A 26,229-nucleotide genomic window follows, 5' to 3' on the forward strand; every position below is an offset into this window, starting at 1 on the left:
GGTGACTCACACCTGTAATCCCAGCACTTTGGGAGGCCAAGGTAGGGGGATCACGAGGTCAGGAGATCGAGACCATCCTGGTTACACAGTGAAACCCTGTCTCTACTAAAACTACAAAAAATCAGCCAGGCGTGGTGGCATGTGCCTGTAGTCCCAGCTACTAGGGAGGCTGAGGCAGGAGAATAGCTTGAACCCAGGAGGCAGAGGTTGCAGTGAGCCGAGATCGCACCACTGCACTCCAGCCTGGGCAACAGAGCGAGACTCCATCTGAAAAAAAAAAATGTTTTACAGAGTCTACTCCATTCCCCTCTGTGAAGAAGTGCGCACTGCACAGTTCTCATATGTGTCCATGCACGGTGCACGTAAGTGGGTGTCTGCCCCCACCCCCAGCCTCTCAACGGTCTCAAAGGGTGCAAGCCACGTCCTCATGAGCAGCCTTTTCCATTCTCTACTAGCTGAGTTAAAAGAAAGTTCTTCCCTTCCACAGATGTCCTAGGTCCCCTGCCTGTGGGCACCAGGTGTACACAGCCCTGTGGCTGGAAATCAATGGTGCACGGACTTTTGAAAGCCCTTATGGGAGGTGGAGTTGGGAGCATTATTTGAGGACATGAAGAACGTCCTGATTCAGGACAGATTCCCCATGTCAACCTAAACTCTGCAAAAATACAGTTTTCTTACACAAGTCTCAAAGCCAATGTCTACATAAGAAATGCCCACTAGGAGCTGGTGGCTTCTGCTTCTGGAACACTGCTTGGAAATTTCTAACCCACTCCCTGTCTCGCCTTCAGGCAGGAGGTGCAGACTGTCCTGTTTGCAAGACCTCCACGAGTTCAGTAACACCTGCTCACGGGGTCCATTAGAACCACAGGGCGTCAGCTTCACAAGGTGCAATTGGGAAGTGTCTCAGCATGAACAAAGTTGCTTCTCATTCTACAGGCAGTGAATCTTCCTGCACAATGTAACTGCCTGAGGGGCCTTTTTAAAACACACATCTCATCCCGACACCCCTGCTTCAAGCCTTGCGGCCCCTCGGCCCAGCAGTTCACCGCTGTTGCAGATGCAGCCTCAAGTTCAGTCAGACTCCCTCACATACCCCTACATGCAGTTCTTTCTGTCTGCAAGGCCCTCCTCCCCCAGCATTTCCATTTAACCCTCATCTTGCTTGTTTAAGACTCACTTCAAATGTCATCTCTTCTGGAAGTCTTCCCTGGCCCCAGCCTCCCCAGGGTGGATTGGTCCTCCTCTGTCCCCTGCAGCTCTCTATCCTGCCTTCTGCTGCCTTGCTGGTCTCAACCACAAGATCAGAGGCTGGATGAAGATAAGTCCCCGTCTCCTTCTCCCCATATCCCCCATGCAGCCTGGCAACTGCGTCTGGCATATCTTTGTTGAATATATGAATGAATGAATAAATAAATGAATGAAAAAATGAACTCACCCAATGGAAGGAAACACCCATGGAAGTCAGAAGCAACTTACTGAAAATACAAACAGATACCAAAAACATCTTTGTAATACCAGAGGACTCCAGTTTGCACACCATGGAATAGAGGAAACCACAGGTAAAAAGGTATCACTGGGCAAAATCGATCAAATTTCTCTCTTCCCCCTGCACCCCTCTCCCTGCACCTGTGACCTTGACCGTTTCCTATGTTTCATCCATGGGTTCCCACTTTCCCCATTGCTGGGCATCAAACTTACTCAAGACACTTGGGGTCTCCCAGGAACTTAAAGGTTACAGCCCTGATCACTCACACACTCCTTCCTCTTCAGATCTTGGATTAAATCGGAGGCATCAGAACCCAGTATTGACTCTGAAATTAGGCCCCCATTCTATGCTCCGAGAGCTTGTGGTCCCGTGGTCATTTCACTCCACATTCCTGGACTCGCTGAATATATCTGCCTGTGGTTTCCCCTGGACAGAAGAACACAAGACAGAAAACACACAAACCAAGAAATGCCTTCATCAGTCACTGTCCTCAGGAAGTACACAGTCTACGGGGTAACAGAAACAGGTAGACAGAAACAAGCTAGAAAAATAGAAGTGTGGACAAGATGGCAGGGAGAGCAGAAGGACTCACTCCAGCTGGGAAACTGCAGGAAGGAAGTATGTGGCGTGAGCTAGCTGTGCAGCCCATGGGCAAGGAGAAGAACAGCAGGCAGAGGGGAGGGCCCAGTAGCCAGAACAGAGCCAGACACATGAAGTGCCACAAGGTGCATGGGGGGCCAGCGGGAGGCTCCACATGGCTCAGGGTTGGGTAGCGAGGGCTGAGGTCAAAAAGGAGTCTGCAGAGGGCCACATGGACACAGGCTTCGGGTGGTCATCCACAGGCAGTGGATTTTAATCTCCTTTTAAAACAACCTAGAAGGAATTAAATGGTTAGTCAACCTGAATGTCATTCAGCACCAGTATGTGTTAGTGCCAAATAATCAACATCACCCTGAAGAGTTACCAGAATGATGAGAAGGAATTCCATGTACAGAGTCAGAGCCTCATGGGAAGACACCTGTGATAAGCCTTGGGCTGGTGCTTATTTCTTGGCACAAGCATTCACCATACATTTCAAAACGGAAAACCATCTTTTGAGATTCTACACTTCAGAGGTAATGTGAATTGTGACCCCAGGTTTAAGATATTACTAAATTCCCTGTAATCATCATTATCCCGTGTATAAATATACACAGACCACAAAATAATTTTCACATTGAAATGAATTTTTCAGGGAACATTTCAGGTAAAATGACATAATCTTCACATCTTGGAGCCTATGACCTTTTGTGTGTTTGATTTTCCAATTCCAAACCTCTCTTTTGGTGAATTGCTAAATTGTCTCGGTAAATGGCTTTTAAAACCTAGCTTTGAAAACTACCAGCTAAGTCATCTCGAATATCTGTTTTATATCTACACATATATTTAGTGGGTCTTTTTTCCTCCTAAACTCAACCCCTCCTTAAATGGAGAGTCCAGACTGATTGACATGGAGTTTACTGAGTTTACTCACCTCTAGAGTTAGATGTGATGGTAACAGGTGGATGAACACACATTTTGGAATTCCTTGCTGAATACTTTTTTTTTTTGCTGCACACAGAAGAAATAGCAGCATTAGGTGTGCAATAAGAACAGGCATTGCATAAATTATTCCAACATTCAAGATTCAACAGAAACAAAAATGCATTTTTTTCAAGCACTTTAAACTTCATAAACTTGGGTGTACATTCCAAAACATTCAATCCAACATAGGATGTACTTCAACTGATCAAAATGGTTTTGAAGAATTACTTGCTATCTAAGGGACTTTGTTACTTACAAAATAACTTTCCTAAAGATCTGTTTGTCCAGCTATAGATAGAAAGTATACAGAAAGGGAGAGCTTTGCTTCTAAAATGTTGAACTTCAAAAGAGTTCAGACATATTTCCTATCAACATGGTTTCCGCCAAACTTTTCAAACGTGAAGGCCATGACTTGGCACTGAAGTCCAGACAGAACCTCTTCTGAGATGACTTCAGTGAATTAGAGTACTTGGTCATGTGGGGCAGGTGGGGGAAACTAAATTAAGAGTCTAAGTGGCAAATGCACAGGCAAGAACTTCACCAGGGCGAGCCAAGTGGGAAGGGGATGCCAGTTAGAGGGGAGCATTACAATGGCGAGGTTCCTAGAAATTAACAAGACACCTGCGCCTGCTTTGAGAACATTCTCCTTAGCAGTGACCCTTTGCTTCTAGACTTAGACTCAGGTCTTTCTCAACTGTGGGGGTATCTCATCTTCAGTATTAATAAGCTGACTTTTTGAACAACCTAGCAACACAGCAATGCACTAAGACTCAGGAAACGAGTACCAAGATCAGGAGCATCCCTGGAGGATGCCTTCTCTCTGCCCCCACCCCAGTTTTCTGGGTGCCTGCCTCTATGGAAGGGATGGTACTCATGGCCAGAACTCCAAGTGTGACACAGATGTCTCCTACATCCTGGAGCAGAGTAGGGCAGAATTTGGGCTTACTACATAGATAACCTATCTTTTTTCTGAGCCTCGGTTTCCTTGTCTGTGAAACAGGAATAATAACAACTTCTGGAGAGGGCTCTAATGAGTAACTGATGAGAAGAAATGTAGGAAGTAGACTATAAATTATAAAACACGACTGAGATGCAAATTATCATGATTATTTATAAGGACCCAAGGGTTGTCCCAAGACGTGTTTTTTCCACATCTCAGTTCTTCCATCTCTTCTTTGGGACACCTCATCTTCCCCTAAATGCCTCCCTTTGCTGGGATACAGCCTCCCCTGCTGGTCTCTAAATTAGCCCATCCTCCTAACACTTCCCCTTGAGAATTTCAATTCCTTTAATCCAATGAAATAAGAAGTTCAGGCCATCATCTTCAAAGAATAAGAATAAAATTTGGGGACCAAAATTATACCCATTGGGATTGCTTCTGTAGAAATACTTTGGAATTCCTTTTCATGCCCTATTAAATAATTAAAATGTTTCTTTTCTGCATTCAATGTTAGTTATTTAAATCCTAGTCCTAAGCTCCATTAGCAACCTTATTAGCACAAAACTTTCTTTGCCAGTTGGATTAGTTTTATAGATTTTTGCATAGAAGGAATGTAAGCAGACAAATACAAGTGCGTGGCTATGGTTAACATCCTACAATCCTAGGAAATAGGTTGAATTTAAGCTGACATGACCAATCTCACTCCACTTAATAGCTTATTAGCTTAATCAATGTCCTCCATTTGTGTTAGGAGCTGTTAGCATCAAAATCTTTTGGTGGACTCCAGCAGGTTAAAGTTGCCCCCCACCCTTCCATCCCATCCCAGAATGGATGCTCAATGTTAATGACTTGAAATTTCATAGTTAGGCAGAAAAACAGAGTCACAAAATCTTAGGACCAGAAGATAATCATATACATAAAGCCACAAAGGCCAAGCAATAAACCTGATTTTGGCCATTCCTTCAGCCTCTCTCCTAGGCCATATTCACTCAAACTTCACACCTAACACACTCCCTCTAAGATAAACCTGGAGACTGAGGGAGTTGTTAGTGAAAGTCTAGTGTCAAGATCAGCATCAGGTAAAGAGAGAAAGCAACAGAGAGCTCGTGAAGCCCACCCTCCAGAGCCAGTTAGGATGAGGGGAGACTGGCTGTGCATGTCCAATTCCCTGTCATGGAGGCCAGGACAAAACACCAACCATGAGGAGGGCCCTCAAGGCAGGGAGGCAGGGATTGTCTGGAGGCTGCTGCAGTGAGATTCAAGGGTCAGGAACACAGCAGGCCATCGTCAGAGCCAAGAGAAGGCCAGTCTTGTGTGAGCCAGGCCAGGAAAATAATGGCCAAACAAACTGAGTGGCTGAGGAGACTCAGCACAGAGCTTGTAGCTGGGATGCTGTCTTATGAGGGCAGTTCTTGGCTGCACAAAACTCCCAACAGCCTGGAGCTGGGCTGGTGCCTCAAAGAAAAAGGCCCAGGCTTTGTTTTCTACCTGAGGAGCCCTTGCCAGGGAGGCGCCCCTCCCCTCTGTCCCTGCTGGGTCTTATTAGCCATCCTCAGCAGTATCTTGCTCGGGGCACCATTGTGGAAGTGGGGCTCTAAGTGCTCTTCATTTCAAGTAACATTAGCTCCCATGTCTCTGCTTAGCTGAAGCTCCATTCTTTCCAATTACACAGAGGCTGTCCGCATGGGAGGAGGTGACTGCCTTTGGAGCAAAAGGCGCCGAGAATGTAAGGAGAAGAAATTGCTATTGGCGTGTATGTCTTTGTTACAGCTAAAGGAAAACATGGATCGGGTGATTGTACTCACACCTTCCAACACATTCCGTTCCTTTATTTAAACAGGGATGATGCCCTTGTGTCACTGGGAAGATGCTGGATGCTGGGACTGTAGAGGGCATGGTCGCGACATAGGCTGGCAGGGAGGCCAAGGAAGGTGGAGCACAAGAGGCCAGGGCTGGAGGTGCTGGCCAGGTGGTAGGGCTGAAGGTGCTGGCCAGGTGGTAGGGCTGAAGGTGCTGGCCAGGTGGTAGGGCTGGAGGTGCTGGCCAGGTGGTAGGCCTGGATGGGGGCAGGGTGCAGGTGCAACTCCAAGGGGCCCAGTAACCTCAGGCCAGACACATGCTGGGTGGAGGGAGAAGAAGTCCCAAGAAAATGGCCTGAAAGTCTTAGGAAGCATCTGTTTCCACTGAGCAACTCAGGAGGCACAGTCTGCTGTGAAGCTGGGGGAAGAAGACAAGAGCTAAGCAGCATGTTGGGACGAACCAACAGGGAGGGGAATAGAGCCAAATCAGAGGGAGGGAGTCAAAGGCCACCCGGAGAGGGGCTGGGTGCAGAGCATGGGACCAGGCTGCGGCTGACCCTGGGCCACCCTGCCCAGGTGTCTGTTCAGTGTGCCAGCTTCTGGGAGTACTGTGGGCCCTTGCAGATTTGCCTCCACCTCAGAGGGCTGCTTTGAGCAAGGTCACAGCTTTATTGGGCTAACTCCCACCCACAGGCTGGCCACAGGGGTGTGAGGGTGGGACAACTCAGCAGTCCTGGTGCCCGCATCTCAGCAGGACTCTTCCTCTGTCCAGTTCTGCTCCCTTCCTCCCTTCCACAGGTGATCCGTGGTCCCTACTGAACCTCCACACACTATCTATCATCTCTCAGTCAGCTTACTGGGGAGCCCAAACCTTGATAGGTGAGAAGGAGGAAGTGCATTTTAATCAGGGTTCTGCAGTTCCCTGCCCAGCACTCCCTGCTTTCTTCCTCGGGCACTCCAACAACCTTACAAACTGGCAGCTTTGGATCCTGTTACTAAGAAGGGAGCCACCGGGGCAGGTGGACCTGTCCATGGTCAGACACCTGGCATGGGGCAGAGCTGGGACAGGAGGCTCCTGAGGGACTCCAGGAAGGCCATGGCTGGGCAAGATGAGCTGGCAGCTTGTTAAGGTGCGGGTCTCACTGATCTTCTGGAAAAGCACAACACGGGACACAAGGGCACTGGCTCAGGAACCCCAGATCTGAATTCCAATTCGCCACTGACCAGCTGGTAACCTTGGGTGACTTACTGAACTCTTCTGAGCCTTGGTTTCTCCACTGATTAAAAGGAGCTTAAATCCACTTTGCAATATTTTCTAAGGACTACGCCTTTAAAAATGTATTGAAGTGTGCAGCATGATGAAAGCTTCATAACAAGTGCTGAGAAAACAGCGGCTCCCCATCCCACCCCAGTCCAGCCCTTCAACTCCACCCCAGGGTTACTGCTTACCTGGGCTAAGCCTGTAGGGTCCCTGTATCTTTGTCTGCAGCTGGGCAAGGCCAGGCTGTCCCTGGGAGCTCCACCACTTGCCATCTGTGTCCTATCTTCCTCTGTGAAGAGCACTTCCTTGCCTGCCCCTGCCCACTCCCAGAAGGGAGAAGGAAGGATTCCCAGGCAGACATATCTGGCTTCCAGCAGCCCTGTGCATGGTGGGCCACACCAACCTCCCCTAAGCTGGCCGGCAATTCCTGCCCAAAGGCCCTGTCTGTGCAGCTGCCAGCGATGTCTTCTCCACTGCCTTCTCTCCTGGGCCCTGACAACAGGCTTCCCTGTGAACCTGTCAAGTCTTATGCACTGAAAGTACTACACCTCAAAAGAAAGGTGATTTCCTCCTCAGAGCACAGTGGGAGGAGGGCCTCCATGCGCAGAAGCAGCCATCCTCGCAACTCCTCTCCTGCGGACCAAAGACAGGCTCAGTACAGGCTTCAGACTCTCCCTAGAGACTGCCAGGGATCATCTGCCATCTACCCAGATTATGGAGGCTCCAGGAATGATGTTGGTCTTCATTTGTGGTCTCTCCATCAGAGAGGCCTAAGACTTGTGTCTCTGGAACTAGGACTGTGTGGAGCAGATGAACCCCTGAGCTGCTCTGGCAAGTGATCCTGCACTATGGAAGAGAATGGGCTGCCCCAGGGACTGCACAGGAAATGATCACAGGGCCCTGAGCTCCGCTGTAGGCCTGGAGTCCCCCAGAGTGCTTACTTCTCTCATAGACTCAAGGCAGGTAACAAAACCCCCGGTTTCCAGAGAAGAAAAGTGAGGCTCTCAGAGGGGCAAGGCCTCCTCACTTGCATGGCATGCACCTCAGGGATGTCAGATCCCCACACACTCATGCTTTCCACCATATCTGACATCTGTTTGCAGAGCTTTGCAGCCTCCAAAAGACTTCATTCATCCAGTGTACAAATTACCTTGACCATATCCCTGTGCGCCCATTTTAAGGAGGAGGAACCTGAACCCCAGGACGTTTGGAAGACATGTGTGCTACGAGTCGGGTGCCCTGAACTTTGTCTTGCCCCTGCAGGCTTGGGCATCAACTCTTAGAGCATGGAGGGGGTTATGCGGAGGTGGAGGGCAGAGAGAGAAAGCCTCTCCAGACTTTCCTGTGGTCAGTGGGTCATCCAGAATCACAGCTAATATTCACAGAGCCTTTGACTATGCCCCAGGTACCTTGCTAAGCACTTGAGCTGTATTATCTCATTCAATACCCTCGAAAACTCTGTAATGTAAATGTTATTCTTCTACTTTACAGAGAGGGGATCTGGAGTCAGAGCCGCTGTCAAGGGTCAGCACCCCTCAGTGAAGGGGTAGCAGATGAGGGGTCGCGCTCCACTTCCATCTGCCTCGGGCTGGGGATCTGAATCACCAGCTTGCTTTCATCTCTCCTGCCTTTATCCATCCTGCTTCCTGTCCTCTCTCTATCTCTGTCTTTCCCAACTTCTTCTCTTCCTTTCTTCCTTCCTCTTTTTCCTCTCATTTTCTTTATAAAGAGAATCTACTAGGTACAAGGAAAATCACAAACCTGCTGACAGATCAGGGGTTGCAGCTGCAATTTTTTTTCTATACGTAGATGGATCTTTTCTTAAATACAAGTGTGAGAAAAAGCTGTTCCCTGAGAGTTTATGATTTAAAAAAAAAAAGAATGGAAATAACCTTTGTGCGATCAGGGCTGCTAAGTAAATGATGGTTTTAACGTGATAAAATATTAGTGCTTAAAATAATGGTCTTGATGTATCAGTGGTGGTTCTCTCAGGGTTATGAATGTCTAGGAGATTTTCATTTTTTTCTTGAATGTTTTGTGTTTTTCCAATTTTTCTACAACAAGCATGTGGTAAGTTGGTAATCAGAAAAAAAAAACCTAAAATGTAATGGTTATGAGAATTATGTAGGAACTCATGAAAAAAAAGGTACTTATGAGATACTTGTTTCTGAGATTTATGGAGCAGAATGTCGTCAAATAAGGTGAACTTCTGGCCTTGTAGCAGGCTGAACTCCAAAGAAGGCAGAGTGGCAAGTAGGGAAAAATTCATACTAAAATTAGGCAACTATAGTAAACAAGAGTAAGGGCAGGGGGTGGCTGGAGTAAAAACTAGTCAAAGTAGAGAATTACTTACTATCTAAAGGACTTTGGGATAGATAGAGAGATTACTTTGCTATCTAAAGGTGGAGACTTGGGGAAGGAGGAAGCCAAGGGCCTGTTGAAAGTCAGGAGCTGTAAGAGGAGACAATAGCCTGTGCCAAGATCCGTCTGCTGATTATAAGGAGCCTTTGAAGTACACCTCGCCTTCTCTAGAGTGAGCTGGGAGCCCCGGTCTCACCTCACAGCCTAAGGTGCCATCAGAAAACTTTATCCAATAAAGAAGGTGCTGTTTCCAGAACATTCCAGCAAGGCTACTGCAGCCATGATGGCAGGTCTTCCACCATCACCAGCAACACTCCTGGGGGTAGGGCAAGAAGTCACTGCATATGTTCGAGAAAGTGCTAGCTAAGAACATCCTAGTTATTAGACATTATTGACTACAAATATTCTCTGTGCAAAATGCTTTCTTTTAGAAATGTCCTTATGTGTGGCTTTCAAGAAGGGGCTGTATCGCTTAAGTGCAGTGACCACATCACATCTTCACAGGGAACAGAGATGGGAGTGACTGCAGCTTTCTTCTGTGGAGCTCCCGAGCTGCTCTCAACTGCTCCTGCAGGAAGCCATGCCCTAGCTCCTCTCGCACCCTTTCCATCCTCTCCCTCAGTCATGGTGTCTTTCTGTACTCACTTCCCTTGAGATTTTCTTCCTGCAGGAAGCCTTGTGGACTCTCCAGCCTTGGGCGTCGTGTGTATGCCCTCACCTCCCTGCTCTTCCCACTGGCAAAGCCCTTGTCACGCAGCACTGCTCCATCTGCTTACTGGTCCCCTTACCACCACCCCCTTGTAGGCCATAGCACTTTGAGGACAGGTGCTACGGCCTACAAGCACTGCTTCAAGCACCCAGCACAACGCTTGGTCCAAAGTAGATGCCAGGTAAGTAACAGAAAAATGAATGAATGAATGAACAGCACACATTTTTTCCTGCAAGGTATTTTAAGATTAGAACACTATTACCTAATCCAAGAATAGAAACTCATTTTGAAATGTTTGGGAAGATGTGAAGGATGGCATTTAGTTAAATCTGTTATGTTGTGTTTTGCTCCCTCTTACCAGCCTCAGAACTCACTGAAGGAAGGTCCTTTTTCCAGTTATTTTTGCATCCTCGCAGTGTCGAAGGTCTCAATGCATTTTTGTGGCCTGAACAAATGAATCAATGAATGTGTGAATGTCACTTCTCCAGTTCCTTCCTGTAAAAGTTTGATGATCTAAGGACCTTCAAAGTAAAGTATCAGAAAAGAATGTCACCTTTCAACAAATTGTGAACAATTCTGAAAAAAAAAAAAAAAGGAGCCATCAAGGGACAAAAGGGACAAGGAACGACCTCCCAGCATTACAAGGCATTACTGAAGCTAGTGTTGGCCTGAAATGCATGCTTTTACTAGGAATCTCAAACCCGTATAAGCAAACCAGGGAGTGAGCTGGAATTCTAGGAATGAAAGTCAACCCTTCGGTGTACAAGAGAGCACCTCACAGTTTCTGACAAATATCTGCATCCACAGGAAACTGGTCTACAATGTGGGAATAACATTTGGCAAACCTCTTACGTAAAGCTCAATTTCATCTACGAAGTGATGGTCTAGTGCCCACTGAAGCTGAATGACCCTGGACACGTTCCTTAAAGCCCTAACAACGACAAAATTAGGAGAGTGGAAACAGCAGTGTCTCCCTTGCGCGTAAGATAATGAATACAAAGCCAGCACGGGGCCTGGCATTTAGTAATGAGTCAACTTATTTAAATGTTTAAACTGATTTGACTCTTTCATGACCATAACAATAATTCTAACATCAGTACAGGCCAAGCATTGAGCAGGTTCTTTACTTATTTTATAATATATTTTTGCAACAGCACTATATGGCAATTATCATTATTCCCACTTTACAGAAGAGAAAACCAAGGTGCCAAGTGTTCAGAAATTCGCCAAGGGTTCAGAAATTCACCAAGTTTACACAACATGTAGTGGCTGGCCTGGAAATTAAACTCAGATGAAGCCACTGCTCTGTGACCACATAGCGAATGGCAGGGGAAAGCTGTGAGACAGGGTTGAGCTGAGGCAGAAGCTCAGAGACCATGCCTATCACTTCAGAAACGGTGTTCCACTGGAAAAACAGATGATAGTTGTAATAAAATGGTTGGTAATTGTGGCTTGTAAGGTACATATTCAGCAGCAATCAGTGAACTAGAATACAAATATAATAAGCTTTTAAGAAGCTCTAAGCCTAGGCTGGAAGGTGAGGCATGGTAATCACTAGGTAGGAGGCAGAAAGCACAAAGCACATGTTAGGAGCTAGAGCTAGAAAGGTGAGTAGGGTTTCAAATGAGGTTAGACAGGGGATTTTAAGAGATGGGCTTCAGAAGCCTGACTGATGATCCAGGTCAGAGCTGGAGGAGATGGGAATCAGGGTAAGAGGGTGCTGAAGAAGTGAGGCGGGACCAGGGAAGAAAGCCCTTTGAAAAGTCAGCTAAAGCACTTGGACTCTGTGTTAAAGGTGATGGAGATCCCCAACATAACCTAGAAATCAGCTGGCCGTGGTAGGAGTTGCTGGGGACGGCAGATATCAGCATGCCACGCAGAATTGCAGGCAGTCTCCTTGAGCTAAGCCTCCTGCTGAGGCGGAGACTCAGGGAAGGAGGAAGCCAAGGGCCTGTTGAAAGTCAGGAGCTGTAAGAGGAGACAACAGCCTGTGCCAAGATCCGTCTGCTGATTATAATGAGCCTCTGAAGTACACCTTGCCTTCCCTGGAGTGGGCTCCAATGCCCCAGTGTCGTTGTACACTGTGTTATCTGAGACTATTTTGGCATATCAGATTTGCAACTCCATGAGCTGGTGAACAACCTGCTACATGAGCAGCCACAGCAGCAAAACATGGCTGGGCCTGGTGGCCAGAGGTCACTCAGGCTGTCCAATTGTGCACAGCCCGAAAGAAAAGTCTCCCTGCAGGGACCCATTCAGTCATTCAGGCATCAGTGCCTGGACTCAGCATGCATTTACACACTCTTCTTTACTCATGCATCCATGTTTTCAGGGTTCCTTCACTGGATCAGCTGTTCATCGCCATCCACCGGTTCACTCCTGCACTCGTGTGCTCACTCTCTCACTCCTCAGTGCCTCACCTGCTTATCCACATACTCCTTCCCTCCTGCGTCCTCTTGCATGCTATGAGACAGTGTGGCTTGGTGGTTACAGGCACTGGCTCTGGAGCCCAGCTGGCTGGCTTCAAATCCCAGCTTGATCATTTCCCACACACAACTTGAGTGGCAATTAAACTGTGCCTGTGTTCCTAGTCTGTAAAATGGGGATAATCTTAGTACTTGATGTGCAGCAGCTGTGAGCATTGAACAAGACAATACATGCAAAGTTCATGTAAGGCCTGGAGCTGCAAGGTCACATTGCACAGGGACACAGATGCAAGGAAAAGACCATTATTTTCCCCATTTTTAAAAATTGTGTTAGAATACACATAACATAAAACGTATCATCTTAACCATTTTTAGAGGTACAGGCCAGTGGTATTAAATACACTCAAAGGTTATATGACTTTCACTAACACCCGTCTCCATAATAACTCTTTTCATCAAGTATGACCATTTTTGCAGACAATCTATCCCAGGTGTGTTGGAGTCCTGTTTGGGACTCAAGGGCCACGGACTAAATCTTCTGAAGACAGCACGTAAACATGGAGCTCAGGATATGCTGTGCCCTTGAAAGCACAGCCCATCTCAACACATCCTCCTGGCACCATGGATGTACCTTGGGGTGAAATCACTATGTTTTTGTGTGAACTAGAAGAGCTAAAAAAAAAAAAATGGATCTGCAAGGTGATGACATTCCATTAACCAGGATGTTGTGATCAGAAATGATGTATGCAAGGAGTATAGCGCTATGTCAGTTATGGAGTAGAGGCTTAATAAATCACAGCTACCACCATCTATGGTATGAACCCCACAGGGCAGTATTTGACTTTCTGTTCCTGTGTTAGTTTGCTGAGAATGATGGCTTCCAGCTTCATCCATGTCTGTCCCTGCAGAGGACATGATCTCATTCTTTTTTATGGCTGCATAGTATTCCATGGTGTATATGTGCCACATTTTTTTATACAGTCTATTACTGACAAACATTTGGGTTGGTTCAAAGTTTTTGCTATTGTAAATAGTGCTGCAATAAACATATGTGTGCATGTGTGTTTATAGTAGAATGATTTATAATTCTTTGGGTAAATACCCAGTAATGGGATTTTACAGGCCATTTTTCTACGATAGGACACCCCAGAATGCTACTTGAAGGGAGAAAGAGAAGGAGTACAGGAACCTTCATGGTCTGGATGGCTTACAGGAGAGTGCAGCTGGAGTTAGTAGCAGCGGACTACTCTAGGCCAAGGTGTTCAAAGCAGCAAAGCCCGCCATATGGCACACTCTGCTTAGACCAATACCTTTGGACAACCTCAGGGGCTGTGGACACCAAAACCCAGATTCAACAGCATCCAGCCTGCAGAATTACAACCTGGCTTCTATCATTAATGGCTTGGAGGTGGCTGTGCTTGATCTGGTAAGATCGTACAATGGGCAAGGCTATAAGAGCCAGAAGCAGGTCATGTGGCCTCAAAGGGCTCGTGGCCCTATGAGGCCACAGAAGCCGGTGAACAGAGACAAAGATTGCTTCATGGACACCTGTAAACATCCACAGGGAAGCTTGGAACCACCTGGGGAAATGAACCCTGAGCACCACAAAGTGGAGGTGACACCTGTGGAAAATGAGTACATAAATTTAAAGATCTTTAAGCTGTGCTCGCAAATCAAGGCAGAACTCAGCACACAGTAACACAGACAACACTAGCGCTCAATGACAGGTATTTTTGAGAGGATTGGTGCTGGATATGTATCTCTAACACTTTGAGAATGTTCTTTTGTGGGTAACATGATCCTTCTATCTGCCTATGGAGGCTGTGTCAGAGGTGGGCATTTTCCAAGATTTGGGCTTATTTTACCTAAAATTTCTTTAAGCATCTTAATTTCGTTTGTAAAATGGGAACTATACCTCATAACTCACAGGGCTGTCATGTGATCAAGTGAAATCATGGATTAAAAAGTGATGATTATTGTTCATATGGACCTACCACTGAACTTTTTAGTTATTATTACTTTTATTAATATTATTGTTATAATTCATAATCTTCTTCTAGCTGCAATTTTTCTTTAAAAGATGTTTTTGACGGTTCCCATAATAGAGAACAAAATAATATTCCAGTAATTATAAGGCACTTTGAGAGCCTCTGGTAAGGGTATCCCTTTAGTAATTAGAACTACAGCAGATTTACATGGTTGAGCATATTAAAGCACATTAAATTCCATTATGGTTCTGATAGTGTTACTTAACATTCTCACACTTAATCATAAAGCATTAAAACTTATGGCCGGTTGCAGCAGCAAGTCTTTCCCAGAACAGGTCTTGAAAATCCTCATCTTCGGCCGGGTGTGGTGGCTCATGCCTGTAATCCCAGCACTTTGGGAGGCCAAGGCGGGTGGATCACAGGGTCAGGAGTTCAAGACCAGCCTGACCAATATGGAAAACCCGTCTCTACCAAAAATACAAAAATTAGCTGGGCATGGTGGCAGGCACCTGTAGTCCCAGCTACTCGGGAGGCTGTGGCAGGAGAATTGCTTAAACCCGGGAGACAGAGGTTGCAGTAAGCTGAGATTGTGCCACTGCACTCCAGCCTGGTAACTCCCTCTCAAAAAAAAAAGAAGAAGAAGAAGAAAATCCTCGTCTTCATAGGCAAAGTTCTGTCATAGAGAAACACATCATTTAATGGACAACAATCACCACATCTCCTCCCCATCTCATCCAGGCCAAACGATAGTTTGAAGCACAAACTACTAAGGAATTGCCATTCACTCCCATTTCTTGCATATCTGACTTCAAGCTGCTTCTCCCCATAGCAGTGGAAGTTAAAGTGGAAGGAGTCAGACCCCACAGGGCTCCACACACTGCATTTCAAGGGCCTGTAGCGTCCATGTGTGAGAGAGGGGAGGCAGAAGGAAGGAAATTGGAGTAATGCCCCCCACACAGGCACACGACTTTAGTTTTCACTCATTTATTTGAACTTGCTTATTGGATGCCTGCTAAGATCTGTGCAGTCTTTGGGTAATGAGTGAGATGCGATTCTTGCCTCAAGGAGAGCTGAGAGTAAGGAAGTGAGGCAGAGAAACAACCTCAAGTGTCCAGGAGCTATCCGGCTTGTAAAGGTATTTAAATGAGCTGCCTAGAATTGGGAGAATGAAAAATGAGCACCTCCGATTCCCGCCACTCAGTGCCGGAGCTGGGAGCTCCCAGAGAGAGGGTCCTGCGGTTAAGGCATATTATCCTGTGGCCGGCAGACTGCCCTGTCCCATTATTTGCAGGTGGCTGTAAATGGGACTGCACACGTGGTCTGGCACATGCCTTATCCTTGTGGTTTTGTGGTCACATGGAGAGCCAAGCTTCTCCCAGAACTCACCCTGCCCCTTACCCTTCCTCCAAGGGGCCTGCTCCAGAACCACCGACTGTTGAAAAACCTACAGGGCTATTACTGTCTAGGTTACTTAGATATGGTGGGCAGTGAGCAGCATGTGTTTTCAAAGTGCTCAGAAACTCTTCCTTTCTAAAAAACACATATTTTATTGGCCAGATAGGTCTGAGTTTGAACTATGATAATTACTTCCTAGTCCTGTGCCATGGAGTTTTATTTCTCTAAATCTCAGCTTCTTAATCTGTAGGAAGTGGTGATAGGACCACCCAGGAGGCAGTACTGTTGTGGGAATTCAGTGAGATATTGCATTCAGTGAGATAATGCCTGTAATATAGAAGGTTCTGGAAAATATGAGTTCCTTTTGGTTGCCTTCTCTAATGATAAGTAGCCCAAACTTCACACAGAAGTTCTAAGTTTGTATTTTCTCCCACCAAATGAAAGGCCAAATGTTGATTCCAGTGCCATCAGACCCTGAAAAGATTCTTCTTGGTTCAATGTTTACCCCATCCCTACATCTGACCCCATGGTTCAGCCACACCATTTTCTTACTGCTGTGGGATACATTTCAGGTCCACTGTCGCCCACCTATTACTTCTTCAGCCTCAATACCTGTAAGTTTTCACCTTCAACATGATCCAGCCACACTAAACTGGTCAGTTCCCTTAATGCACACCTACTCAGTGTTCAGAGCAAGCACTTCTACCCCCACTACCACCTCTCTGTGCCCTACACGACTCACACCACTCCACGCTCCTCTCTACCTAGATAATGAATTCTTATTGCCCGTACCTAAGTCTAAGATTCACTCAGCATAACCTATCACATTTATTTCTGTCTCTCTTATGGCAGGAAGTTCCTTCATAATTACCACTATGTCTGATTGAATGTCTTTCAGTTCCTGGAACCTGGAGATGCACGTGGTACATTGCAGATATTCGATACTTTCATATGAATGAATTAATGAAAACCTACTAGTCTTTCTTGCTAACAAGTGTCTTACTGTGATTCCAATGCCCACCATGTTTTTGTCCTTACAATTCTGTCCCTCACATGCCATGATTTGATTTAGTCTACCAAACTGTTCTTAATTTCTTTATGTTATGCATCAAAAATTGCTTAAAATCAGATACATATCTTCGAATACCCTAGAAGAAAGCAAATAAGTGAAGAATACTAAGCCAATATAACAACCACATTTAAAAAAATAAAACAATAAATGGAAATTAAGAGAATTGGTAAGTATAACAATACCAATAATTGCAATAAATGTGAATGGGTCAAATCCCCCTGTGAAAAGATAGAGATTTTCTTATTGGGTTTTAAACAAAGGAAAATTTAAGAAAAATTTATTTATGTTATATTTATAAGGCATGCCCCTAAAACAAAATGACAGGGAAAGCCTGAAAACAGACAGATGGAAAAAGAGAAATCAGCAAATGCTTAAATAAAAGAGGTGAAGAAAAATATATATCAGAAAACATATAATCCAACTCAAAAATATTAAATAGGACAAAAAGGGATTTCAATATTTTTAAATATTACACTCCATCAAGAAGAATATTCACACATCCAGTAACAAAACTCCAAACTACATAAAACAAAACCTGTTGGAGAGACAAGAAAAAAACTAACAAATCCACAATCATAATAGAAGATTTTAACACATTCCTCCCAGATCAAATGTCACATCAAGTAAACAAAAAATAAGTAGAAATACAGAAACATTGAATATACCACTAACATGCAGTGCCAAACAGAAAATACAAACCTTTTCAAATTCCTCTGACAGAGACAGCAGAATTGAATACAGTTAATGTGTCAAATAAAATATCAATATATTCACAAAAGCAGAAAATAGGAAGAAAAATATCTGACTATAGTATTTGTATAAATAAGAACGATAGGAAAAACAAACTAAAAGTTTTCACATTGAATTGAAAATTTATCCCTCTGCATATGTCTTGAGTTACAGAAGGTATTAAAACAGAATAAAATACATTTTAGAAATAAATAAAAGGAAAAAACTATAAAACAAATCCTTAGAGATATGACCAAAGAAATATAAAGAAAAATTTCTAGCCATAACTGCATTTATTAGAAATTGAAAACTGGAAAAAAGAAATTGAGATTTCAACTTAAAATGCTAAAAATACAATAAAATTAAACAAATTAGAATAAAAATTTAATCAATTTAGAGGCAGAGATGTCTTACATAGGGAACAAAAAAAAGATATAATTAATAGATTCCAAAGCATACTATTTGAAAACATCAATAAAATAGTAAAAAGTCTTATCAGGAAATCTGAAATGAAGAAAAAAGAAGACAAAAATAAGCAAAATCAGGAATAAGAGATTATATAAAATCATAGAATCAGATGATAATTTTTAAATGACATTATATACAAATTTATTACCTATACATTTTAAAAGCTTAAGCAATTGATGATTATTAAAAATATATGAATTTCAAAATTAATATAATCAACATATTTGAAAACTTCTGTTCATCAAAAGACATTAAGGAAATGAAAAGCCAAGCCATGGACTGGGAGAACATTCCTGACAGTACATAATGTATCTGTAATATTTGTATCTACATCTATAACAGAAAAAGAAATCCTAAAATTCAATAACAAAAATGGGCAAAGACTAGAACATAAATGTTACAAAAGAAAATGTACAAAGAGCCAACAGGCACATGAAAAATTATTCAATATCATTAACCATCATAGAAATACAAATAAAACCATAATGAGACACCACTACATGCCCATGAGAATAGTAAAGTTAAAAAAGATTGACAACACCAAACATTGGTGAAGATGTGGAGCAAACTGAATGCTCATACATTGCTGGTAAAAGGGTAAAATGACTTTGGAAAGCCTTTGGCAATGAATAAATTAATCATTTACCACCTTTCATGGTCAGTTCATGGTTAGCTCGGGCTGCTTTAACAAATTACCATAGACAGGGTGGCTTAAACAATCAACATTTATTTCTCGCAGTTCTGAAGGTTGGAAAGTCCAAAATCAAGGTGCCAACCTGCTCTGATGACCACCTACTTCCTGGTTTTCAATAACCACATTTTGCTATATCCTCACGTATTGGAGAGAAAGAGATCATCTTTCTTCCTGTCTCTTCTTGTAAAGGCACTAATCTATTCACGAGGGTTTCACCCTTATGACCTTATTACCTCCTAAAAGCCCCACCTCTAAGTGCCATTTTTTGCCAAGGTTTGTGGCAACCCTGCATTGAGCAAGTCTATCTGGGCCATTTTTCCAACAGCATGTGCTCACTTTGTGTCTCTGTGTCACATTTGGGTAATTCTCACAATATTTCCAGTTTTATGATTATTATTATTATATCTGTTATGGTGATCTGTGATTAATGATCTTTGATGTTATGATTGTAATTGTTTTAGTAGTGCCATAAACCATGTCCATATAAGACAATGAAATTAATCAATACATAGTTTGTGTGTTCTAAGTGCTCCACCAGCTCACAGTTTTCCCATCCCTCTCTCTCTGTCCTTGCACCTCCCTACTCCCTGAGATACAAAAATATTGAAATCAGGCCAGTTAATAGCCCTACGATAGCTTCTAAGTGTTTAAGTGAAAAGCAGAGTCATTTACCTCTTACTTAAAGTCAAAAGTTAGAAATGATTAAGTTTAGTGAGGAAAGCATGCCACAAGTTAAGACAGGCTGAAAGTTAGGTCTCTTGCACCAGTTAGCCAAATTATGAATGCAAATGAAAAGTTCTTGAAGGAAATTAAAAGTGCTATTCCAGTGAACACATGAACGAATGATAAGAAAGCGAATTAGCTTATTAGTGGTCTGGACAGAAAAATCAAACCAGCCATAACATTTCCTTAAGCCAAAGCCTAATCCAGAGCAAAGCCCTAACTTTCTTCAATTCTGTGAAGGCTGAGAGACATGAGAATGCTCTAGAAGAAAAGCTGGAAACTAGCATAGGTTGCTACATGAGGTTTAAGGAAAGAAGCCATCTCCAAAACATAAAAATGCAAGGTAAAGGAGCAAGTGCTGATGTAGAAGCTGCAGCAAGTGACCCAGAAGATCTAGCTAAAATCATCAATGAAGGTGGTTACACCAAACACAGATTTTCACTGTAGATGAAGCAGCCTTACATTGGAAGAAGATGCCATCTAAGACTTTCATTGTTAGAGAGGAGAAGACCATGCCTGGTTTCAAAACTTCAAAGAACAGGATGATTCTTATTAGGGTCTACTGCAGCTGGTGACTTTAAGTTAAAGCCAATGCTCATTTCTCATTCTAAAAACTCTAGGGCCCTTAAGAATTATGCTAAATCTAATCCTTGATAATTATCACTATGTCTTACTGAATGTCTTTCACTTCCTGGAACCTGGAGATACTTGTGGTACATTGCAGATATTCAATAAATACTTTTGTATTAATGAATTAATAAAAAACTACTAATCTTTCTTACTAACAAGTGTCTTATTGTGATTCCAGTGAACCAAAAAGAATCTTTTCAGGGCCTGATGGCATTGGAATCAATAATCAAACGGAACAACAAAGCCTGGATGACAGCACATATGTTTACAGCATGTTATACTGTCTATTTTAAGCCCACAATTGAGACCTACTGCTTAGAAAAAAACAAAAAACAAAAAACTATTACTGCCATTGACAAGGCACCTGGTCACAAAGAGCTCTGATGGAGATGTACAAGGAGGTGAATGAGCCATCGCCCCCCAGCCTGAATGCTGTTTTCATGCCTGCTAACGCAACATCCATTCTGCAGCCCATGAATCAAGGAATAATTTTGACTTTCAAGTCTTATTATTCAAGAAATACATTTTATAAGGCTATAGCTGCCATAGATAGTGATTCCCCTGATGGAATCAGAGCAAAGTAAATTGAAAACCTTCTGGAACGCATTCACCATTCTAGATACCATTAGGAACATTCACGATTCATGGGAAGAGGTCAAAATATCAAAATAAGCAGACCTTTGGAAAAAGTTGATTTCAAACTTCATGGCTGACTTTGAGGGGTTCAAGACTTCAGTGAGGGAAGTTACTGCAGATGTGGTGGAAAGGGCAAGAGAACTTGAATTAGAAGTGACTGAACTACTGCATTCTCATGATAAAACTTGAACAGATGAGGAGATGCTTCTTAAGGGTGAGCAAAGCAAGTGGTTTCTTGAGATGGAATCTACTCATGGTGAAGATGTTGTGAACGTTGTTGACATGACAACAAAGAATTTAGAATATTATCCAAACTTAATCAACAATGCAGTGACAGGGTTTGAGGGAATCAACTCCAATTTTGAAAGAAGTTCTACCGTGGGTAAAATACTCTCAAAGCAAATTGCACACTACAGAGAAATCTTTTGTGAAAAGAAAAGTCCATCAGTGTGGGAAACTTCATTGTTGTCTTAAGAAATTGCTACTGCCACCCCAAACTTCAGTAACCACCACCCTGATTAGTCGGCAGCCATCAACAGCAAGGCAAGACCCTCCATCACTAAATAAATATACTGTGACTCACTGAAGTCTCAGAAAATTGTTAGCATTTTTTTAGAAATACAGTTTTTTAAATTAAGGTATATATGTTGTATTTGTAGACATAATGCTGTCATACACTTAAAAGACTACAGCATAGTGTTAACATAACTTTTATATACACTGGGAAGCCAAAGCATTTGTGCAACTCACTTTACTGTGACAGTCACTTTATGTGGTCCGGAACCGAACCTGCAATATCTCTGAGGTATGCCTGTATGTGAGTTTTGGGAAGACAAAAGCATTCAGTCCATGACACCACCCAATAACTGAGCCACTCCACTTCTAGGTATTTACCCAACAAAAACTTCCAAAATGACTTGTCTTTTTTATTCATAGCAGCCACAAACTATAAAGAGCCAGTTTTGAAAATGTCTATCCACAGAAGAACAGATAAATTATACTATATTCATACAATGGATTATGACTCAGCAACAAAACTATTAACTACTGGCACACAACAAGATCATGAGTCCCCAGATCATTATACTGAGTGAAAGAATCAAGATATAAAAGAGTACATACAGTATGAGTCCATTTATGTGGAAATTATCCATCAGCCAAAGGTAATCAGTGGCAAAAGAAATCACAACAGTGGTTGCAGGGCTGCAGGCGGTTGGCAGAATTTCACTGTGAAGGGAACATCATGGAGCTTTCTGGGGTGACAAGAATATTCAGAATTTTAATAATGGTGTGAGTTATACAGGTGTATCAATTTGTCATAGCACACAGCACTTTATACTTAAAATCTGTGCATTTTTCTGCATGTAATTATATAGCAACTAAAAAAACTTATTAATGCCTTATTTCTCAGTGTTATTAAAAGATTAAAAAGAGATTCTGCCCATAAACTAGTTATGGTCAGGGTGTTTGATATTTAGCACATACCCAATGAATTGGATCTTTTACACATTAGAATGTTGATTAAACAAATATAAACAAAATACTCTAGACTATCTATGATAATGATCATTTTGAGCAAGGTTTTCCCCACCTAAACAGCATGATAAATTCAGAACATAACTGTTCTAGAATTTAGACTCAGCTGGCAGGCCAGGCCTTATAAATAACTTCCCAGTGACCTCTGAATCCCAGGTGGGGACCAGGTGAGCAGCCTGTGGGACTGGTTTAATTCGATTGCCCGAGTTATTAACTCTGTTTCTGAAGGAATTTGTGCAATTCGGGTCCTGATGTAGCTCCATATTTTTTGTTTGTACCTGGTTGATAATGTGCATCTGACATTTCTTCATTTTGCAATATCTGAGAAGCAGGGAGATTTTAATTAATCCTTTTCTGCCTTCATGTCTAAAAGCTAAAAGACGTTTTAATGAGAAGCCGTGGCGGCAGCAGCAGCAGCAGTGGCAGCAGAACAAAAAAAAAAATCAGTAATAAAATAAATAACCAAATAGAATTGGTAGGTCTCATAAACAGCCCCACAGAAGGAAGCATTCAGCTCAATGAAATAAAAGATGAATTTATTTGGCTAATGTAAATAGAGAGAAAATGAGGCACTTGCATGGTGCTCAAACCCACTATGAATAGATGAGTAATGTCAGGGTGTCAGACCTGCAGTCGTAAACTCCCCGGCGCCAACAATGGTCATGCCCGATTTAATGAAAAAACAAATGAAATGCTACATATTACTGTTTGTTTCCCCCGTCAAATGAGATGTCTGAATATCTTATTCAGTAAGGAGTGTTGTATATATGAAAGATAATTAAATGCTGTATAAAGGAAGTGGGTTACATGGCATTATGCTGGGGCACCATGAGTGTAGGATGGAGCTAGGGAAACCTGGCCTTCTCCAGTGCCATTATAATTATGATGGGTGACATAGAGCAAGAGCTTCCCACGTGCCTACTACTGTGCCAATTAAACCACCAAGGATGAGATTCAATTGCAGGCATGTGGTGAGTACTAAGAGGCACACAAAAATAGTCAGAGACTAGCACTTGGAGACATCGTAGTCTCAATGGAAAACTAAGACAAGACAACGCTTTGTGCACTGCAGTTGCCCAAATGCATACTGAATGAATAAGTGACTGAATATAAAAAGTGATCAAATAAATACAAAAAGGCCCAAAGTGAAATCATCATACTCTTATGTTCCCAGGGTCACTCTCTGTACTTGAGACAAACTCACTGCTTCTCTCTACTTGGGGAAGCTGTTTAGACAAAACAGAAAGAGGACACCCTCCTCCACCTCAACACCATTGACATTTTGGATAATTCTGTGTCATGGGGGACTGACCTGCACACTGTAGGATGTCTAGCAGCATCCCTGGTCTCTACTCACTAGACACTAGCAGCAACCCCTCCCCAACCTTCTCCAACAATGTGACAAACAAAAATGTCTCCGGATATTGGCCAATATTTCCTGGGGGTGAAAGTTTCTCCTGGCTGAGGAACACTAAGTTAAACAGATTTAGAATTTAGTCCAGATCCTATCATTTTCTAGCATTTTGATGTTGGACAAGTCACTTTACTCTCTTTCAACCTCATTTTCCTCATCCATATGATGAACATAATTCTGTCCATATGAGTGTGGTAGATTAAGTGTTTGGCTCCAATTATCATCTCTCTCTGCACCCCTAACCCCTGACTTTCTCTGACCCCAAACCTTTGGTCATGTGATTTGCTTTTCCCAAGTCAAGTCAACAAGTTATCACATCTTGCTACTTCCACTGTCTCTCTTATGCGTCTGTCATCACCATGACAAGAATAAGCCCCAACATGCATGCTTGTCTAAGAAGAATGAAAATAATGTGGAGAAGGCCCAGACCTACACAGCTGCAACCTGAAGAAGAGCTACCCAAGTCTACCTGCAGAGAAATGGGAATAATTGCTGTTTTACACAACTGAAGATCAGGATAACTTGTTATACAGCATTATTTTGATAACAGCTGACTGATACAATGGGAATAACTCTACACAGATCCAGTCATATATCAGATGATCAACACATGTTAGCTGCCTTCTTCCCTCCCCACTTCTACTTCTTTCAAATATCATTGTTTCTGGTTTCCTTCTGGCTGCAAGTATGGTCCAGTATTAACACAAGAACATTTCCTCCATCATTTGGAGGATGATTAAAACAAAGAAAATAACAGCTACTAGAACACTACAAATAAAAGCTAGACATTGATTTTCTACCTCCTATAAGGCAACTATAGCTTGGCATGCACTAATTTCTGAAAACAAGACTTAATTAACAATGTGTTGAAGCACTTAAACCAGGTGCATGTTAGAAGAATGTTACTATATCTTTCTCATTCATTCAATGTGTTCTATGTTTAGGGTCCCATTTGGAAACCTAGAGCAAATAAAATGTGCAGAATCAGTTCAGTCAAGGCAAAGGACTTGGTGAATAATTACATCAATCCTGCAGGTGTCCAAATGGGAGCCTTCCTTTTCTCCTGGATTTCTGTAGAGCTCCATGGCTCTGTCTTTTCTAGTGTCCCAACACTGCAGGAAACTTCTGTTTCAGCACTGTCATGGCAGGATTTTTGCTAACTAAGCCCCCTAACCTTGTCTCTCCAACTGACAGTCCAGGACAGTTTTCCAATAGAAGAGGCTACAGGATGTGGGTGAGACTTCATTCACGCATAAATCATTTTTGGGACCTTATATAGGATGTTGCTTCTACCCTCAGGATATCATGGGTCCATGGGAAGGAAGACCCAAAAATTATAACACAGTATAAAAATGTATTAAAGATGTCCACATTCTAATCCCTGGAACCTGTGAATATGGTACTTTCTGTAGCAAAATGGACTTCACAGATGTGATCAAATTAAAGATCCTGAGATGAAGGGATTATCTTGTATTATCTGGGTGGGCCCAATATAATCACAAAGGTTATTTCCCTTATAAGAGAGATACAGGAAAGGGTCAGAGTCAGAGAAGGAGACATGAAAACAGAGACAGGGATTGTAGGGATGCAGCCACAAGCCGAGGATCATAGGCATCCCCTAAAAGCTGGAAAAGGCAAGGAACAGATTCTCCTTTAGAGCTTCCGGAAGGAATACAGCCCCCCTGACCCCTTGATTTTAGCCCACAAGGCCCATTTTAAACTTCTGACCTTCAGAACCCAGGATAAATTTGTGTTGCTTTAAATCACAATGTTGGTGGTAATTGGTTACAGCACTCACAGGAAACTAATTCAGAGGGAAAGTACATGGTGAGATCCTGACCTATTCTGGAGGGATCAAGGACTTCTGGGAGCAGATGTCGAGAAAGCTGGAGAACAGGAAAGACAGATCCAAGGACGAGATAGGAAAAGGGCGTTTCTTGCAGTGGGATTGGTATGGATGGAAGCCTGAAGAAGAAAAAAATAATTTTTAAAACCCGATTTGTTATGACTGCTCAGAATTTGGCACATGGAGGGTGCTCAGTGTTTACTGAATTACTTTACTTAAACATGCATATACACATATAAGTCATACATGTCAGAATGCACACAGAACAGAGCAATGCTAAATGCAAGTGAAGAAGCCAGGAAAGTCCTAATGGGGAATTAATATTGTTAATATTGGAACTGAACCTTGGAGAATGAGGAGGGACATAAGGAGCTGGACCTTTATCCCATAGGCATTGGGTCGATTTGAAAGGTTTTTTCAAAGGTGTGACCATGTTCTGAGGTACATCAGGAGCCATCACTATGGCATGAAGATTAGAGGGAGGCAGTACCCAAGGCAGGTGACCAGCTAAGTGGCTACTGTAATAATCTAGGTAAGAAAGGCAAAACTTTTT

At 43.0% G+C, this 26,229-nt stretch overlaps 1 long non-coding RNA gene across 2 annotated transcripts in view; it reads right to left on the minus strand.

The window, feature by feature from the left end:
- The window catches only part of LOC129049838 (uncharacterized), a 49,578-nt gene that overhangs the window by 9,903 nt on the left and 13,446 nt on the right, over positions 1 to 26,229 (minus strand). Inside the window, exons 2-10 of one of the 2 annotated variants that reach the window (XR_008513214.1) lie at positions 22,003 to 22,133; positions 12,540 to 12,711; positions 10,478 to 10,640; positions 9,607 to 9,726; positions 7,238 to 7,682; positions 5,795 to 6,206; positions 3,000 to 3,076; positions 1,753 to 1,912; positions 1,436 to 1,475 (exon numbers count right to left, since the gene is read on the minus strand). This is a non-coding gene — a long non-coding RNA (uncharacterized LOC129049838). Of the gene's footprint in view, positions 1 to 1,435; positions 1,476 to 1,752; positions 1,913 to 2,999; positions 3,077 to 5,794; positions 6,207 to 7,237; positions 7,683 to 9,606; positions 9,727 to 10,477; positions 10,641 to 12,539; positions 12,712 to 14,691; positions 15,207 to 22,002; positions 22,134 to 26,229 lie in introns of those variants that run through there. The other variant, XR_008513213.2, reaches the window with a different exon arrangement.

The sequence above is a fragment of the Pongo abelii genome, chromosome 15, assembly GCF_028885655.2.
Source record: "Pongo abelii isolate AG06213 chromosome 15, NHGRI_mPonAbe1-v2.0_pri, whole genome shotgun sequence".
NCBI lineage: Eukaryota > Metazoa > Chordata > Mammalia > Primates > Hominidae > Pongo > Pongo abelii.